Source organism: Myotis davidii, unplaced genomic scaffold (assembly GCF_000327345.1).
Source record: "Myotis davidii unplaced genomic scaffold, ASM32734v1 scaffold262, whole genome shotgun sequence".
Taxonomy (NCBI): domain Eukaryota; kingdom Metazoa; phylum Chordata; class Mammalia; order Chiroptera; family Vespertilionidae; genus Myotis; species Myotis davidii.
In genome coordinates, this window is record NW_006293541.1 from 1,100,587 (window position 1) to 1,116,531 (window position 15,945).

A 15,945-nucleotide genomic window follows, 5' to 3' on the forward strand; every position below is an offset into this window, starting at 1 on the left:
GGCTGCACCTAGGGATTGGGCCTGCCCTCTGCCACCCGGGAGCAGGCCTAAGCCAGCAGGTCGTTATCTCCCGAGGGGTCCCAGGCTGTGAGAGGGCACAGGCTGGGCTGAGGGACCCCTTCCTCCCCACCGAGGGCACAAATTTTTGTGCACCAGGCCTCTAGTATATATATAAAAGCCCAATGACCGGACAAGCAGAACAACCAGAACAACTGGTGGCTGTGACGAGCACTGCAGCAGCCAACCAGCCTCATCCAGGCTCCAATCAGCTCCAACACCCTGGCCGGGGGTGGGGCCAGGGCCTGCCTCCAACTGCCCATGGCGCCACTCCCCGCCAGCCCAGCCCTATGGGCCCCCATTGGGGCAGACCGGCCAGACCCCACCCGTGCACAAATTTGTGCAATGAGCCTCTAATAAAGTTATAAATCAGTAAAACACGCTGATGTCAAATAACGGTTCCCACATTCCTGTTGGCTTGGGATTGGCATATTTGCAGTGACAGCTGCAAATGGAAGACTTTTCAAAAACGTGGGTCCCAAATCCAGAATGTAACAGAGAGAAAATGAAACAATGAAAAATACAGTCTGTGATTGCAGATTTCTCTGCCTCCAAGCTCAGAGAACACAAATAAATAAAACACACAAAAAACCTAATATGGGTAGACTCAGTACAAAAAGTTTTTCACATTCAGAAAAACAAATAAATGAAGGTTTAATCCTTTGCAAGTCAAAACAATTCCCAGCCTGATGGTAAATTCCTTGAAATAAGGGGGCTGATTTAATTTACATTTGTGTCACCAGAAGCTGGAAGCACCTAGTCAATGTGAAGTCAATGAAGGAACAAATGACTATTCCAAATGGATTTATAGGTGACTAATGTAAGGGACTTGTGTTGGGGAGTGGCCTCGTATGGGTTATGAGCGGGCGTGAGGAGCCAGGAGACCTGGGTTTTTTCCTACCTGCTCTTCCGTTTTGCAAAGGTAGTTACCTAACTTCTCTGTGCCTCCATTCCTCATGTGTAAAATGAAGATAATAAAAAATACCTGCCTGACAGCATTATTATGAAGATAAAATGAAAACCTGCGTGTAGACTGCACAGCACCTCCTGAAATGAAACATGGGCCCCCGGATGTTGTTACTGAGGGTGATGGCTAGTTAACATTAAACAGTGGATGGCTGGGTGCATCGAGAGGAGGGGAGATGGTATATTTTACTCCTTGGGGGCAGAGCTTTGGAGCAAAGCAGTATGAATTTGGAGGAGATTAAGTAAAAGCATTCTTTCTATGGATCTGTGAGAATCAGCTCAGGTCACGTTGTGGACAGAGGCCTGAGGAATCCAGAAGTAAACACAATGCTGTTTCTAAAGCATTTTCCGCAGCTATGAGGCCCAGATGCTTCCCCGGGGAAGGATTCTTGGCTATAGAATCGGCCATTTTCAGCAGCACACACTGATGCTGTAATGAGGGGGATAAAACACGTCGGTCCGCAGCGGCTGTTTATGGAGTGCTCAGTATAGCCTAATTGTTCTCCAACCAGCAGAGAGAGATCGCATTCTCTATGCTGGAGGAAGCTCTTGGCTTTTCATTTTCTGCACCCTTTGGGGTGTTATTGTTTTCCTTCTCCCTTTGCCCTAATATGGAGTGTGCTCTCCAGAGCAAAATAGACGCTGGTCTTAAGCATTTCTGAAGGAAGCTACTGCAGTTGGAAATTACCAAATACGTCTCAGGGTATTGGTTAGCAATTATTACTGCACATTTGCCATTATATTCCTGAGTCTGCCTGGGACCTGCTCATCTGCTGAAATGTAGGTAAGGTCAGGGCCAGCTCCCATCACACACTCTGAGAAAGAAACATATCCCCTGTGCTCCAGCGTGTGGGGAGCGGTCAGCAGGTGGGCCAGCAGTGGGGGGTCCTCCTGTGCCTTCGCATCGTGCTGGGGGCTTTCTTGAGTGGGGCTGCTCAGCTCCATGTTGAGCCAGATGGAAACAGTTAACTTCTTTACCGGCTCTATAAATTGATCCTATTCACACATAATGTGAATATAGCAACCTTTTAAAAAAACAAGCCAACCTAGAATTGAGAGAGGTGAGAATGGTGAAAATTTTTTTTGCATTGGAATAAGATTAAACATTAAACAACAACTTCTAACGGAATAGCAGATAACACTGCCCTTGGAATGCCTTTTGATGACCCCCTAGCCTTCATCAGGGATTCCTCTGATCTGCTCCGTATTCCGGCCCCGTCCTCAGGTTTGTCTTGGGGCTCCAAATGCTGGGAGCATCTGCATTCTCTGCAAAGTCCCCTGAGATCACACACCTAATTCATCCAGAACTAGTCGGCAGAAAGGCACCCCCCCCTCCCACGCACCCCTTAAAAAAGCAGCTGAAATTTACCAAAGTGATCTTTCTGTTCCAATTCCAATCATCAAATTGATTGATTGATTATCAAGGTAAGCATATGTCCTGCTTACACCTCTTTTTCCAGTTTAATTATTCAGAGTGCCAAGATTGCCCCATTGGCCATAGCTGGTTTGGCTCAGTGGATAGAGCGTAGGCCTGTGGACCAAAGGGTCCTGGGTTCGATTCCCAGCAGGGGAATGTACCATGATTGCAGGCTCCTCCCCGGCCCAGGCCCTGGTCAGGGCTTGTGCAGGAGGCAACTGATCCGGTGTGTTTCTCTCACATCGATGTTTCTCTCTGACTTTCCCTCTCTCTTCCACTCTCTCTAAAAGTCAATGGAAAAATATCCTCGGGTGAGGATTAACAACAAAAAAAGAGAGAGAGAGATGTCCCTGTTGGATGAAAAATTCATGCAGTCACATAGTTCCATTGCTCATTGTTTAGAGTGGTGCTTTACAACAAACATATATGGAGCCATATGTGTAATTTAAATTTTTCTAGATGCCCCATACAAACAGGTGAAATTAATGTTAATAATGTATTTTATTAACCTAGTATGTCCAAAATATTATCACTTCAAATGTAATCAATGTAAAAACAAATGAGATATTTTACCCTGTTAAAAAAAAAAAAGCCAAAATCCAGAAGGGCAGGCATTTCCCTGCAGCACCACTGGGTTTGGACAGGAGGCTGCAGGTGAGGCTCAGGTGAGCGGCTGTTGGGTGGGCAAGTCGGCCTCGGACTCGACAACAGTCCGGAGTCCCCAGGGTCCTGCTCCCCTGGCTGCGTCCAGGACTCGCTCTAGGTCCTGGCGGCAACAGGGCTAGCGGCCCACACTCCCTCACAGCTGCAGGCGAGGCCAACCCTAGGCGTCCCTGAGGGCTGCTGGACCACGTGTCCAGGAATGGGCTGAGCTGATTGGCTGCCACAGCGCTCGTCAGGTGCTGGGGGTGGAGCTTCTTGGTTCCGCTCTCCCGGAGTTCCTGGGGGAAGTGGGGAGGCCGCTGCAGACTGACAGGCTCAGGTCTCACAAGGGAGGGACTTCCGCCGCTTGTCTTGGCGGCTACGGAGGAGTGGTTTTATCATCAACTCTGCAGAGAGGCCTGGCCGGGTTCGGCTGGCATCCACCTGGTCTCCACAGCACCTGCTCTTCCCCCGGGCCTGGGACCGCTCCACGGTGGGGGCAGCGGGTGGAACCTGCGTTCCAGGGGAGCGAGGGCTGCGGACCGCTCCACCAGGACGCACAGCCCAGCATGGCGGGAAGGGGGAGAGCGGTGCACCAGGCAGCCCAAGGCCCGGAAGTCCTGGGGGGCATGTGTGCACTTCCCCCCAGCATCACGTGTAGCGTCAGGCGCTGGACCAGGGAGACTTCTGATTCGCGCAGGTATGAGGTGCGAATCATGAACGGTTCCAGCCTCGCCTGGCTGTGTCCCCGGTTAACCTAACCAATGAGATTGACATGCAGCCTCGACCCGATTTCAAAGGCCAATCACCAACCATTGGTGGCGCTTAGTGTAAAGTCAGAGGCGTTGTGCTGGGCTGCATACCTGGCGCTTTGGCCAGACGGGTCATGCTGTGCTGTCTGTTCCTAAAACACATAGGAAGGTACTGACACCAGGCCAGGCCTTGAGATATGGTCTCATGGCCCTTCCCGGCAGGCAGGCCGTCTTTCTCAGAAGGCCCGGAAGTCTCATTCCAAATTTGGGAGACAAAGGACTGGAAAAAGTATAAATGAAGAGAGTTTCCTCCATACTGGGGCCCCAGAATTTGAAAGACACATTTTCTCTGGGCCTCCACAAAATTTAATAATAAAATGTAACTCCTGTAGTCGGCACTGCAGTTCAGCCTCTGCTTCGGCAGGGTGCTGTAACTGTAGTCTGCTGGCCAGCTTAATAAAGGCTCTTAAATTTAAATTCTGAGTCAGTGTTCTGTCTCACTGAGTGAACCCATAACAGTGTTAGGAGTGTCAAGATGGTGACAGCAGAGCAGGAAGCCTGGTGGGGGGCTGTGCAGCCGGGAAGGTCCCCCCTGTGCAGCTGCCAGGTGCTCCCTGTGCCGCCAGCCCTCCGACAGCAGCTGGGAGCAGCTCGCACTCCCTTCATGAAACGCCCTCAGATCGCAGTGCTAGGTTCTCCCTGTGGTTCACCGTCCTCATGACGCCTCACGGCGGGGCAGAGTGCGTGTTTAGACTAGACTCGGTGCCTGTTTCCCATTTCCTTCTCCCGTCCACTAGCTCTGTGTTCATTCTCTGTAAAATGGGTGATAAACTCCATCTCCCTTGTGAGGTGGTGTTTTTTAAAACATGTATCATTACTGATTTCAGGGAGGAAGGGAGAGAGAAACATCAGTGGTGAGAGAGTCACTGGTCTGCTTTCTGCCGCCCCTACTGGAGACTGAGCCTGAAACCAGAGCACATGCCCTGATGGGGAATCCAACCGTGACCTCCTGGTTCATAGGTCCACACTCAACCACTGAGCCACGGGTGACAGGAGATGGTTTTGAGGGTTTAACTGTGAGATGGAAACAATGAGCTGGGAATCGGGTTGGTGCCGATTGCCACTCCCCGGACTCTTGTAGTATTGAGGTTCTGAGTCCCATTGCTGCAGATATATGGGTACCTCCCTGCACACGGCTGCCCAGTCTTGCCCATGGTGTGTGCGTGAGCTGTCCAGCATGCTCGCTTGCGTGATTTCTTGTAGATAGAAGTTGACATCATTGACTTTTTAAAAGCTGTGATGCTGAACTACAACCATCTTAACCAGTGAAACATGTTCAAGAAGATTACATGTTCCAGGGTCTGCACAGGCACAGTCTCCTGGGCTGTCGTTAGGTGTATGTCACAGGCATGCATGTTGCTATTTGTTACACAGGATTGGGGCGGGGGGGGGGTAGTTCAAATGCATCTTAAGAAAAAAAAATTTGAACTAAACCCTGGCAGAACCCTCAAACTCTGGCCCTTGTCCCTGTAGGCTGTGATCTAGGATACTTAGCTCCTGGTGAAAGTCCTCATAAGTGACGTCATTTACAGTAGATGCAGGACTTTTGTTAGTAAGTGATTAAAAAGAAAAACCACGATTTTAACTTTGTCTTTAATGAAATGAAAATGAGACAATTTTACCTTATATTTATTATTTAGATAATCACAAGTATGAGATAGTTTTCAAATAGAGAAATACTTGTCTTGATTTTTTCCAATTTTTTATTGTGGTAAAATATACATAACATAAGATTTACCACTGTAACCATTTTCAGTGGTATTAGGTGCATTCACACTGCTGTTCAGCCACACCACCATCATCTCCAGGACTTTTCACCTTCCTGAACTGAAACTGTCCCCATTAGACACTAACTCCCCTTTCCCTCCCTCCAGCCCCTGCCACCCTCCATTCTCCTTCCTGTCTCTAGGGATCTGTCTAATATAGTTCCTCCTGTAAGTGAATCATGTAGTATTTGAGTCCTTTTGTGACTGGCAAGCACTGCTTTTTGTCTAACTTTCCTAACAAGTTGGGATTACAGCACAGCAGTCTGCCTCACTTTAGTGCTTTCATAGAACCATCAGCGAGAGGCACTTCTTGGAGAGTTACTCAAGGGCTTCATTGCTTGTGCATGAATACTCTTTAAGTTTTTTATTGAAGGGTGACTTACAGTAAAGTGCATTTGCCTTAACATTCAGCTCCATGAACTTGTACATCTGGATATAACCATGTTGACACCACCCAGACTTAGACGTAGAACATTTCCACCGTCCCGGCGTCTTCCCTGTGCTCCTCAGGCACTCCCTCCTCCCACCGGGAGGATGGCCCTTACCCAGAGCAGTGTGCCCTGCCGCTGCCCCTCCTGTGAGTGGAACCACCAGAATGGGCTCCTTTGTGCCTGGCTTTTCACTCAGCATAACGTCTGCACTGTGCATACAGGCTGCTGTTCTTGGCAGTTCACTCTCAGTTACACTGTGTACTATTTTATGCTATGAATGTACCACCATTTGTTTACCCATTCTACCTTTGACAGACTTTTGGGTTGTTTTAATTGCCTGTTATAAATAAAGTTGCTATAGCCACTCTGCCAAGAACATTTCTTAATTCAAACAATTTTTCTTTTAAAACGTCTGTGTTGTCATCATTCTTGTAAATTTTCTCTTTAGTTCTTGGCTCTGCCATATCTTCATACTTAAATGCTTCCACATGAGATTGTGCTTTCCAAAAATCATGGTTTTCTACTTCATAAAATCCTGCAGCATTGGCAAGGTTTTCACATTTCCTTTGAAACCAATTTGTCTTGTCCTTTTAGGGGCTACCTGCAGATGGAAGGAGCTGGCTGATCAAGACAAGGGCAGGAGCTGTAGGTGAGTGGGCGCTGAGGTTTGAAAGGTGCTAATGTGCTGACAGTCCCTTAGAGGCGGATATTTTTATGTTATGATGCCCCTCTCTTCTCTGTGCAGCCTGTGACTGGGGATTGGGTTCATGTGGGCTCGGATAACAAGATCCTCTGTATTTGGTCTGAAGTCGCTGCTTCCTAAATGCCACTTTGGAGGTTCATCTTCCTGTCCTTAGCCCGTGCTGCAGCCTTTGATTAGTGGTGCGCATATGGGCGAAGGGTTCAGTTGTCACTGAAATTACAGACCACAGACCGTGGATGGCGGTTTGAATTGCATGAGCAGTAAGGCCTTCCGCGTGAGAGATGTGCGAAGCCCATGGTTTTATTCAGCCATCAGGAAGTGTAGATAAAGCTCCCTGACAACATCACAGCAGGGGACACTCTAAGAACCTAATTTTAATGAATATGCATTTTGACTTTTCAACTAAAAGGGAAGTAGGGCAGAGATTTATGTAGATCTTCCTAATTAATAGTCCAGTGTACTAGGCAGGACCATTCCAGGGCTATTCTGTTACCCCAGAGAAAATGAAACAAGAGGAGATACATGTATAGGTATATAGTTACATGTATAAATGTGTGTAGACATTCTAGTATAAGATTTATTATGGGAATTGGCTCCTGCCTTCTGCCTTTTCATTCTATTAGGGCTCCCGGTGGGTGGGGGATGCCCGCCTGTGTTGGTGAGGGTCATACTCTTTACTCTACCAATTCAGTCTACCAATTCACGTGCTGATCTCTCACACACACACTTTTATATTCATTAAGGAGGAGGGGACAAGGATATCTTCTGGTTATCAGCCTGGCATAAAAACGCATCCTGGTACCATGGCACGGGCCCTGGGATGGCCACTGTTCTGGGTGGAGCTGCCCTCAGTGGTCCCTCAGATGCGATCAGAGCCATGTCTGGAACAAAATGGGCCGATTCTCTGCGCTTAGTGCATACCCTCCAGGCTGTGTTTGAGCGTTTGGAGGGGTCGCTCCGCCAAAGGTTTGGCAAGTGTTCGGAGGGAACACAGGAAGCGGTTGGGCTGTCTCAGTGCCGGCGGACCTGGAGGAGACTTTGTGCAGGTAGCTGAGGTGCTTCAACAGGAACGGAGCCCTCGGGAGTGCTCAGCGATGGTTGGCTGAACTCCGCTGAGCTCTTTGCTGACCGACAGGAGAGGGTGTTTTGTGTCAGTGAATGATAGGTAGAGCCTTGGTCAGCACTTTCGTGAGTCAGCTAATCCTTTGTGGAACATACGCCATGCCCCAGGGATTCCCTGTGACCCTCCCGCTAGGTCTCCTGTGTCTGCTAAAGGGTGGCAGTGCCCCTCTCTGCGTGTCTTACTCTCTTATGGGTGCCGTTGCACTGGGGTGTAGAGAAGATTTCTATACATGAGTGCGGGGCTACGAGAAATGCCGTATTTATTTTCTCTAAACGGAATGAAATAGGACTCAGGCAATATCCTGGCAGGCTGGCGGGAAACTCAGTCAGTGCTGACTCTCTGTTGGGACACAAAACTTGTGCAGGTTTAGGTGAAATGGGGAGGCGCCCACCTGCTCCTCAGTCTGTGCAGCTCACTGCCGGCATCCTTCCGCATGGATTGCGTGCCATCTTTAAAAACAAACCAGAGGCCCAGTCCTCCCGCAGCTCCTGCTCCAGTTCTCTCTCAAGGTTTATCGCGATGGATTATCCTTGCACAGGCATTTTTGAATCAACATTTCGTACTGTGCTCCACAGGCCTCCCCGGTGAAGGGATGAACGGTAGTTTCAGGTACATTCTTGCTAGGTTGTCAGCTCCCTGAGAGCGAGGGCCCGGCCCGCCTTAGTCACCACTCCATCCCCAGAGCCCAGGACAGTGCCTGGTGCGTGGCAGGTGTGCCATCAATATCCGCTGGATGGATGATGGAGCTGTGATAAGCTTCAGGGCTGATCACTGAGGAAGTTGGCTTCTTGGGAACAGCCCTGACACAGCGCCTGTGGACTGGCAGCCACCTTGGAGAAAACACTCCTGAGACCCACTTACCCTTTTCAGTGGAAGGTAACCTCCGGGAAGCCCTAGTTTGGCTCAGCGGGTAGAGTGTTGGCCTGCAGACTAAGGGGTCCCGGGTCTGATTCGGGACAAGGGCACATGCGGGGTTGTGGGTTCGACACCCAGTAGGGGGTGTGCAGGAAGAAGCCAATCAATGATTCTCTTTCATCATTGATGTTTCTCTCTCTCTCCCCTCTCCCTTCATCTCTGAAATCAATGAAAATATTTTTTTAAAAAGAAAGAAAGTAACCTCCAGCGTCACAAAACACCAGAAAGTCCAGTGTCACGTTTCCCCCATGGTTCGTGTTGTTACGTGTCCTGTAAGGAGTCTCTGTTGGCCCAAGACGTGAAGCTATTCTTTTATATTGTCATCTAGAAACTTTGTTTTAATTCTCACCTTTCACAGTTAGGTCTGTAGGTCATTGGAAACTGAGGTTTGTCTGTGTCATGAACCACATAACCAGATATGTAGTGTCTGTTTTCTTATCTCCATATAGTTTTATGGGTTCTCTCCCCCCCTTTTTTTTAGCCCAGTAGTTCTCAGCTGGGGGACATTATTGTTGCCGTGTGTGTGTGTGTGTGCGCGCGTGTGTATGTGTGTGCGTGTGTGTGTGTGTGTGTGTATGTGTACTCCTGGTATCTCATGCTGCAGAACATCCTACCACGCACAGGCCAACCCCATAATAAAGAGTCATCCATCCCGGTGTCAGCAGTGCCGAGCTGGGAGCCCGGGCTAGGACCACACCAGGACCGTGCCATCTTATCTACTTGGTTTGGCAGATGTGACCCTCCAGTTTCCAGCATCGTTCCAACCCTGCCTTGGCTCTTCTCTTGCTTGTTTTTCCTCATACACTTTTTTTTTAACCACTTTGTCGGCTTCAGAAAAGACATCTGCTGGGATTTTGATGCGATTAGATAGAATCTTTACATCCATTTGGGAAAATTAACATCTTTCCAATAACAAGTTATTTGTATATGAACATGGTACATCCTTTCATTTATCAAGCTCTTAGAGATTTTCTATAATTTTTTTTTTTGAAATTTCCCCTGTAGATGTTTGTCATGTTTTTGGTTAGATTTATTCCCTAGATATTTGATATTTCTACTGACGTTGTAAATATGACCAATTCATTCCATTTCAACTTCCAGTTACTCATCACTGGTGTATAAATTACACTTGCTTTCGTATATTGACATGAATGTAGCAGTGATCCTGAATTCTCTGAATAATTATATGAGCTGATGTATTCTTTTGAATTTTCTATGCATCAGTATTAAATACAAGAGCTTCGCTTTTTCCTTTCCAGATATTATTGTACCTGTCTATTTACTTATTTACTGTTTACTGCCTTGGTTAGGATGTCCAGTACAGTTTTAAATAATGACTATCATGTCTTATTTCCAGTCTTGGGGAGGGTGTCCAGTATTTCACCACCAAATCATCCCTGATAACTTTCCTCCTTTGAAGTCTGCTGTGTCTGAGATGAATATAGCTACTCCTGCTTTTTTTAAAAATCAGTATTAACATGGCATATTTTTCTCCACCCATTCACTTTCATTTTAATCTCTCGGAGTCTTCACACCTAACGTGAGTTTCTTGCAGATAACATAGTGGCGAGTCTTGTTTTCTGATCCACTCTGACAACCTCTGTGTTTATATTGGTTAGACCTAACCTTGGTGTTTAAATTGATTGTTGATATAGTTGGATTAGTATCTATCATATTTGTTACTGTTTTCTATTTATTACCCTTGTTCTTTCTTTCTTCTTTTGTCCCCCACTATTTTTTCTGCCTTTTGTGGTTTTAACTGAGCATTTTGTATGACTCCATTTTTTCTTTTTTCTTACACCATTAGTTATACTTCTTTTATCTATTGTTAGTCATTTCCCTAGAGTTTGCAACAGACATTCACAGGTCATCCAAGTCCACTTTCAAATAACACTATATTGCTACAGGTATAGTACAAGTGTCCTATAATTACAAAATAATCCTAATTCTCTTTCTTGTTCCTTGTATCACTGCCATCATTTATTTCACTTAGATATAAGCATATATAAGCATATAACACAGTAGAGGCCCAGTGCGCGGACTTGTGCACTGGTGGGGTCCCTCAGCCTGGCCGGAACCTCTCGGGGGATGTAGTAGTGTGTGAAGCGGCAGGAGGCCGGAGAGGAGCCCACGCCCAGGCTGGGTGCGCTCCCACTCATCCTGGCCCCCGATCAGTAGTGCTGCTGCAGAGGGGAGAGGCTCGTGCTGCTGCAGTTACACTTACCAGCTGTGAGCCTGGTGTTTGGCACCCATCGCTCAGCTGAGAGGCGCTCCTGTTGTGGGAGCACGCTGACCACCAGGGGGCAGCTCTGCGTTGAGTATCTGCCCCCTGGTGGTCAGTGCGCATCATAGCAACTGGTCAAACGGTCGACAGGTTGAGCGGTCACTTAGGGTTTTATATATATACTAGAGGCCGAAGGGTTTGGGATTGTGAGAGAGCACAGGCCAGGCTGAGGGACCCCACCAGTGCACTATCTGGGCTGGGGAGGGATGTGGGAGGTTGACCAAATGGTGAGGAACTACAAGAGGGCTCCAGAGTGTGTCTGGCCTGTATCTCTGAGTCCCAATCAGCTGGACCCCAGCAGCAAGCCTGTCAGCCATCATCCTGGCTTCTGGCTTCTGGCTTAGCGGTGCTCCCCCTGTGGGAATGCACTGACCACAGGGGGCAGCTCCTGCATTGAGCATCTGATCCCTGGTGGTCAGTGTGCATCATAGTAACTGGTCGTTCCATTGTCTGGCCGAAACTGGCTCTTTGACATCCCCCCGAAGGGTTTGGGATTGTGAGAGAGCACAGGCCAGGCTGAGGGACCCCACCAGTGCACTATCTGGGCTGGGGAGGGATGTGGGAGGTTGACCAAATGGTGAGGAACTACAAGAGGGCTCCAGAGTGTGTCTGGCCTGTATCTCTGAGTCCCAATCAGCTGGACCCCAGCAGCAAGCCAACCAACTGGTTGGAGTGTCTGCCCCCTGGTGGTCAGTGCATATCATAGTGACTGGTCAACCAATCGACTCTCTGCCCCCTGGTGGTCAGTGCACGTCATAGTGAGCAGTTGAGAGGCCTTAGCATGTCAACATATTACGCTTTGATTCGTTGAACAGCTGACTGGACGACTGGACACTTAGCATAGTAAGCTTTTATTATATAGGATAGGCTACTCATATTTATATTTCTTATTCTGTCAATTTTGGAAAGTGGTGGCTTTCTAGAAAATTATCAATTTCATGTACATTTTCATACTTAAAGGGTAAAGTTATTCTTAATATTCTCTGGTTAATTTCTTAGTATCTGCAGATTCTGTAAAGCAGCAGTTTTCACCTTTTCCATCTCATGGCACACACAATAATTACTAAATTTCTGTGGCAGACCAAAACATGTATTATATTTCTGCTGATCTTACAAAAGAATAGGTATAATTTTGATTAATTCACACTATGTTGTGTTGGCTGTTGTCATTTTCTTATTTGATAATCTAAGGGAAAAAGAGGTCAGTGCCCCTGACTAAATATCAGGTATTCCATGTTTTAAAAATTCTTGTGGCCACCAGTGTGCTGTGACATTACAGTAGAAAATCATTGCTCTAAAGACACCATATCTTGCGTTATTGCTATTGGCCATTTGTTTCTTCATTTTTTTCTAGATCCGTCTTGGTAGGAATTTACCAATTTTATTAGCCTTCTCAAGATGGTCACCTTGGCTTGGTTGATTTCCTTGTCTTGGATATGTGTTTTCTATTTGATCATGTGCTCCGTTTTCCTCATCTTCCTCTCCTACTTGGAATGTTCTGGTTTTTCAATAACAATTTCTTGAGATTGATGATTAGACAATTGATGTTTTAGCTTTGTCTTCCTCACATGGACATTTAAGACCATGAATTTCTGGCTGGCCTATGTGGCTCAGCGGTTGAGCATTGACCTATGAACCAGGAGGTCATGGTTCCATCCAGGTCAGGGCACATGCCCAGGTTGAGGGCTCGATTCCCAGCAGGGGCATGCATCAATGACTCTCTCTCAACATTGATGTTTCTATCTCTCTCTCCCTCTCCCTTCCTCCTTGAAATCAATAAAAGAAAAATTTTTTTTAAGTAAAAAAAAGACTATGAATTTTTTCTCAGCACAACTTAGCTGCATGCCACACACTTTCATTTTGGCACATACGTGTAAAATGTTTTATGTAAATTTGAAGAGTGCAAATTCTGCAGTTGGGTGCAGCTGGCATGTGGATTAGGTGAAGTCTGTTAACCACAGTGCAGAGGCTTTTGGATCCTTTTGGCATTTTGTCTGCTTGTTGCATTGTTCCCTCAAAGAGGTGTGCTAAACCCTAGCAACGTAATTGGAGGTTTTCTGTTTCTCCTTTTATTTCTATCCATTTCTGCTGTATATATAAGTCAACCTCTGAGAGACAGAAAAGCACCAAATTGTCTGGAAGAGGGAGGCAGAGCCGGCTGCGATGGCAGATAGGAGACCCGCTCGCTGGGATCTGATGGAACCTTTAACGTGTCTAAGGTGAACTTGAGGCTCTCAGAGGTTACTCTGTCAGGGAAGCATGGGAATCCCACTGGCCAACACTGGAGGTTTCATTCAAAGCCTCTCGGGGGTAGAGAGAGCTTACCCTGGAGCCACTTCTGCCCTGAGTGCAAAGCTTGTCACCTGAGGCTAACATGCCTTCTTAGACGGGGGACAGGAATGCTCCGTACCCCCTCTCCCTGTTTCTGGCCAGCCCCAGCCTGAGTGCTGATAATTTCTGATGCCCCCAGTGGTCTGTCTGCAGGGGGCAGAGCCGGTGGCCTGGGCACCGTGAGTCTTCTGTTCTCAGGAGTTACTCCTCAGTGAAAATCAAACGGGTGGCATTCTGCATGACTCCTTACGTCTGTGCGTGGTGCAGAGACACATTTTCCAATCGCCATTGTAACTGCAGGGCGTTTCATTGCTGTTTATTGAACACTGCCTAGGGGCCGGGCTCCCTGTGCAAATGTGTGGGTTCCCTTGTGCTGATCCGCACTGCAAGCGGGGCTGGTCTGGGCACCCTGCGAGGCAGGCACCAGCAGCCTCTCGCAGCAGAGGACGGTGCGGTGCCCTGAGGTGCACCAGGGACTCTCAGCTGCCTCTTCCCAGGTAGGAAGGGACCGGTCGACTTGGCAGCATGGTGTGAAGTCACTCAGGGTTGGCCAGGGCACAGACTCTGGTTGGGAAGAAGAAGGTCTAGTGGGAGTATTTCATGGGCTTAAATACTCAGTGGGGGGCCTGGAGAGCAGTCTGGGGGCAGGGCAGAGCGAGGGTCTGTCGGGCCCCTGAGCTTAGCACTCCTGGCATGAATCAGGCTAGCTCTTTTTCATCTTGGGTCATTCTGATTAATAGCCAAAATATGGTGTGTGTGTTAGGGGGGAGTGGTGGGTGCTGAGAGAAAGATAGAGATGGGCAGAGAGAGACAGATACAGAGAGAGAACTCACTGAGATTGTCCCAGTCTGGATGCTAGTCCCCCAACCTGCACCCCACTGAGCAGTGTTAGGGCACCTTACATATAGCCAACCTGAGACTGCACAAAGTGGGAGAGGGGAACCCCCCATTCTTCGAAGTGAAGGGGCGTGGAGGGTGGGGTTGTGCAGGGCCCACAGGCAGCACGCTGTGTAAAACGGAGGAGAGGCTTATGCTTTGGATGGTGGCTGCGGGAGGATAGAAACCATTCACGATGTTGCCACCAACATATCTGTTATGCAGAGAGCCGGGGTCCGAGCGGGCTCACTGTATTGTTTGCCATTTCCAAAGGAATAACCTGGAGGTTCATTCAGACTGGTGTGCAGCCAGTGAAGTCTCCGCACAGGCTTTCTCAGTCCCGGGCTATATACAGCACAGAGAGCAAGGCAAACGGTAACACCTCGTTCATGCAGTGGGTGCCCTTGCGCCGAAGCTGTGTGACATCACAACGCCGGCTTTTTACAATCCAGGCTCACACCGAGAACAGTTTCTTTCTGGTTGATCCTGGATCGAGGAGCTGGCCAGGCCCCCAGGTTCCACAGTCCACTTACAGATGCCTTCACCACGCGCCCACACGGTGCGGGAGGGAGTTGGAGCATGTTCTCACGGAACACACAGTATCTGATAAAAGATCTCTGGCTAGAAAAACTCAATTTTCCATAAATCATGTTGAAATAATAATAGCATTTTACCAAACTTTGGGCATTTGAAATTTGTCTGTCTTTAAAGTGAAAATAAACCTAGAATCATCTATTTCCCCTCCATTACTTTTAATTTCTTTGCCATCATTTGTTTTCAAGGCAAGTAAAATCCATAAGAAATTTGGTAGAAATGAATGGGTTCTTATTGGACATGTTCTACAGATCAAAGTCCCTTCACACAGGAATTGCCTTAAAAATTGCCTGAGAGTGTGCCCTAAAAATTGGGATGTCTCTGAAAGTTTAAGAAGGTGCAGGTTTATAAAACGGAGATGAAGCAGTCAGAGATATTTCAAAAGGAATGGGCTTCAAACGAGAAGATGCCAGGTGACTCCTTTGAGCCCTAAGAGGAGGCTCCTTCTCATCTCGGAGCAGCTGCTGGGGACGCGTATCCACTGACTCCGCTGTGTGGAGGTGAAATGTGGGGCCTGAGGAGAGACAGGTCACTATGCATATTTATAGCCACCAAAGACCAGCTGCTTTATTGGGAACAGCTGCTTTTAATTTTTACACAGGCTTTGAAATCAGCAAAAATTGGATGTGTTTGATCACCGTGAAATGCCCAAATTTTGCAGGGAAGGTGTTCTCAAAGTCAGTTCCCCATAGAGTATGGGGGCGGGGCGGGGCAGCCTGTCTGCCACACTCCGCTCCCCACCGGGATTCCAGCTGGTCTTGGGAGGCGGGTGGGTGCTGAGTTGCAAAAAATAAGGCATCCTATAGACCAGTGATGGCGAGCCTTTTGAGCTCGGAGTGTCAGCATTTTGAAAAACCCTAACTTAACTCTGGTGCCGTGTCACATACAGAATTTTTTTGATATTTGCAACCATAGTAAAACAAAGATTTATATTTTTTATATTTATTTTATATATTTAAATGCCATTTAACAAAGAAAAATCAACCAAAAACATGAGTTTGCGTGTCACCTGTGACACGGGTGTCATA